The sequence below is a fragment of the Oratosquilla oratoria genome, chromosome 29 (assembly GCF_046742065.1).
Source record: "Oratosquilla oratoria isolate Oo_2021 chromosome 29, ASM4674206v1, whole genome shotgun sequence".
Lineage (NCBI taxonomy): Eukaryota > Metazoa > Arthropoda > Malacostraca > Stomatopoda > Squillidae > Oratosquilla > Oratosquilla oratoria.
In genome coordinates, this window is record NC_134805.1 from 44,248,750 (window position 1) to 44,253,156 (window position 4,407).

Below are 4,407 nucleotides of genomic sequence, written 5' to 3' on the forward strand. Positions count from 1 at the left end.
AAAAATTCTTGACTGCTATCAGTTTTCCTCTTATCCCATATATATGGAATATCTCCCACAGTGCTTTCCGGTCTACCCAGTCATAAGCCTTTTCCAAATCCATAAAGGCCCAAAAGAGCACAGATACTATTACAACTATTACAACTGTAATTATAACTATAATACCGATAGTATAAATATCATCAGTAATAATATCATCAACAATAATATCATCAACAATAATAATAATAATATCAACAATAATAAGACATACATATACCAAAGGCTTTTTTCCCCTTACACGGGGGGTAGCCAAAAAGAAAAAGGCATAGAAATCACTCCCATCCATTTCATTTTCCAAATATTCCACTCCCCTCCCTCCCTCCCATCTTGGCACCTCCTGGATGACGGGTCATCCCTGCATCCTGTCCACTGCCCTGGATCAGAGTCAGTGTCGCAAGACACAGCACATCCATAGCAAGGCCGCTTCATAAATTCGGCGACCCCCCCTCTCCGTCCCCTCATACAGGAAAGGAGAAGACGGGGAGAAATCCCTTCGGGCTGCGTCAAAATTTTTCTCATACATACTTCCTCACCCCCCATCCCCCACCCACTCCTCCTCATGCATCACAGCCTCATCTATACACAACCCTTCTCCATTCACCCCTATCTCCTTTCCTCTCCCGTCCTTCCTCTACAGACATTCCTCTCTTTTGTAAAGCCCCTTTCACCCCATCCATCCATCTCATCCTAGGACGCCTCCTCATATTCACTCCTTCCACCTCCGCTTTCCACACTTCTTTTACTAATCTTTCTTCACTCATTCTTTCCATGTGTCCAAACCATCCTAATACTCTTTCATCCACTCTATCTCCCAGCTTGCCTTTCCACCCCTGTTCTCCTCACCTCCTCATTTTTCACCCTATCTAGCCTAGTAATAATATCAACAATAATAATAATAATGATATCAACATCAACAATAATAATATTAATAATAATAATTATAATGATAACAATAATAACAACGATAACAACAACAACAACGATAACAATAATAATAATAATAATAATAATAATAATAATAATAATAACAGGATAGGAGACGAAACCCAACGCGTATTGCTCCTTTCATGTATACTACAATTAGGTAAACAGAATTAAGTAGATATACACCTGCGCACGCGCGCGCGCACACACACACACACACACACACACACACACACACACACACACACACACACACACACACACACACACAAGGGATTACAAATCTGAGCATGCTGATAGGAGACCTTTAGGTCGGATGCGAAAAAAAATACACATACACACATATATACATACACACACACATACACATACACACTCATTGTTTTTGTGTGTGTGTGTGTATGTATGAGTGTGTATGTATATGTGCGTGTGTATGTATATATGTGTGTGTATGTGTGTATTTTTTTTCGCATCCGACCTAAAGGTCTCCTATCAGCATGCTCAGATTTGTAATCCCTTGTGTGTGTGTGTGTGTGTGTGTGTGTGTGTGTGTGTGTGTGTGTGTGTGTGTGTGTGTGTGTGTGTGTGCGCGCGTGCGCAGGTGTATATCTACTTAATTCTGTTTACCTAATTGTAGTATACATGAAAGGAGCAACACTCATTGAGTTCCGTCTCCTATTCTCTTATTGTTTTTGTGTGTGTGTGTGTATGTATAAGAGAATAGGAGACGGAACCCAATGAGCGTTGCTCCTTTCATGTATACTACAATTAGTTGAATAGAATTAGGTAAATATACACCTGCACGCACGCACGCACACACACACACACACACACACACACACACACACACACACAACACACACACACAACACACACACACACACAAACACACACAACACACACACACACACAAACACACACAAACACAAAAAAAAAAAAAAAGGGGGATTACAAAGGCGGAGTATGCCGACAGATCTTTTAGTCCATAACTAGGTCGGATGCGAAAAAATATATTACATATATATGTAAATACATATATACATAAATGCATGCATGCATGCACACATTATATACCTATTATATATACTTATTATTATATGTATATATATATATATATATATATATATATATCTATTATAATAAAGTAGTAGACTGTCTGTCTGTCTGTTTATTTGTTTGTACACTAACTCTTCCTAGGGTTTTAGAGATAGACCCCCATGACCATATATATTCTGATACCCTATCACTCCAGGTATTTGGGTACTTATATTTCATTTCGAAAAAAAAAATTGGTTAGGGTTACGGATTAAAGTTAATAGGTTTATGTAGTATCCCCTTAAGTCGCGTACTAATTTTTGTGACTTAAGAATTAATATGATTAAACAAACAATTGTATGTATCCATAAATATTATTTACATTTGTGAAATTAATGTTGCCACAAACCATGATAGCTTTTGTAAGAAGAAAGCATGTTTATGGAAAATGATTGTATAATTTTACCAAATGTTGAAATATTGGTTATCTTTTATTTAATTTTTGTGTGGGCGGAAATAATTCATTCACAAATTCCTACGTTTTTGCAGATAAACCCCTATAACTATATATACTCTGAAGATAAATAAACTAGATACATTTCTTCACCTTTCACCTGTACACATTTATTGTCAATCTACACACACACACATGCACATACACACGTACACAAAAGAATGTGTACACATGATATTTGTGTTTATGTATGCATGTATTTTCAAACTAGGGTTTCCCAACTTCGGGATGGGGGTGCACACCTGGGAGGGGGAGTATTTAAAGCTATATCTAATTTTAAAATATATATATTTTGGTTAGGGTTAAGGGTTAAAGTTAGGTGGTTTATGGTGAGGGAACACGCCACTAATGTAGTCCCCCTTTAAGTTATTATTTTTGTAACATAAGAATCAATATAATTAAACAAATCAATATATGTGTTCATAAATATTATTTATATTTGTGAAATTAATGTTGCCACAAACCATGATAGCTTTTGTAAGAAAAGATTATGCAAATGTAAAGTGATTGTATGATTTTACCAAATGTTGAAATATTACTTATTTTCATTTAATTTTACTGCGGCGGAAATTTATTTACAAACTCTCCCTAGGTTTTCCCAAATAAACCCCAATAGCAATATATATTCTGAAGACAAATAGATACATTTCTTCATCTTTTAGCTGTAGACATTTGTCAATTCACACACACGCAAAAGAATGTGCACCGATATTTGTGTTTGTGTATGCATGTATTTTCAGACTAGGGTTTCCGCCGACTGTGAAATACGTGCCGTTATTCGTTTTCTTACCACTAAAGGCGTGAAAGCGGCTGAAATTCATCATCAGATCAGTTAGGTGTATGGAGAAAACATTGCGAGTGATAGGATGGTGCGGAAATGGGTGAGAGCTTTTAAAGATGGCCGTACAAACGCGCATGATGAGGAGCGAAGTGGACGACCTTCACTCATTACTGATGGTTTGGTGCAGAAAGTTGATGAAAAAGTGAAAAAAGACGCCTTACGATTTCGTCGTTATCTGATCAGTTTCCTGAAGAGTCAAGAAGCGTGGTTTATGAAATTGTGACAGAACACTTAAACTATCGAAAGTTATGCTCACGCTGGGTACCAAAATGCTGACGGAGGTTCACAAAAGCAAACGTTTAGCCAATTCTTTGACTTTTCTAGAGCGGTATAGCCAGAAAGGTGACCAGTTTTTGTGCAAAATTGTCACAGGCGACGAAACATGGGTGGCCTACTTTACACCAGAATCAAAGCAGCAATCCATGAAATGACGGCATTCCTCATCACCCAGGAAAGCCAAGTTCAAGCAAAACAATTTCGGCCCAGAAGACCATGTGTTCCGGCGGCAGATTTCTACGAGGATGGTATACAAAAGCTGATTGCACGATATAATAAATGCCTTATTATTGGTGGAAATTATGTTGATAAGTAGATTACAGTACAGGCTTTCATGTAAAAAATAAAATTGTTACGAAAAGTCTATGTTTCATTCTTATTTCAAAACGGTACTTACTTAAAAAACATGCCTCGTATATTTATGTGTATATTATATATCATATATATATATATTATATACATATATATCACAAGATTAGATTCGAAATGACTGCACTCGACACATTGTCTGACCTCCATTACCGACTTTTTTTTTTATCTAATAACAAAGGTGACTTACTTTGGTGGCCCTTCCTGGCTCTGGCACTGTAAAACGGTGCCATCTGCCTTAACAAGAGCTTATTGGGCCGGAGTGCCACGTTCCCTAATACAAAGGATCATAATTCCTACGCCAGGAAGACAAACGCTACTTGTGGACGAGCTCGCACGTGTGTGGGATGGGGTGAAATGCAAAGTGGATGTGTGGGTACCTTGTGTGTGTGTGTGAAAATGAGGT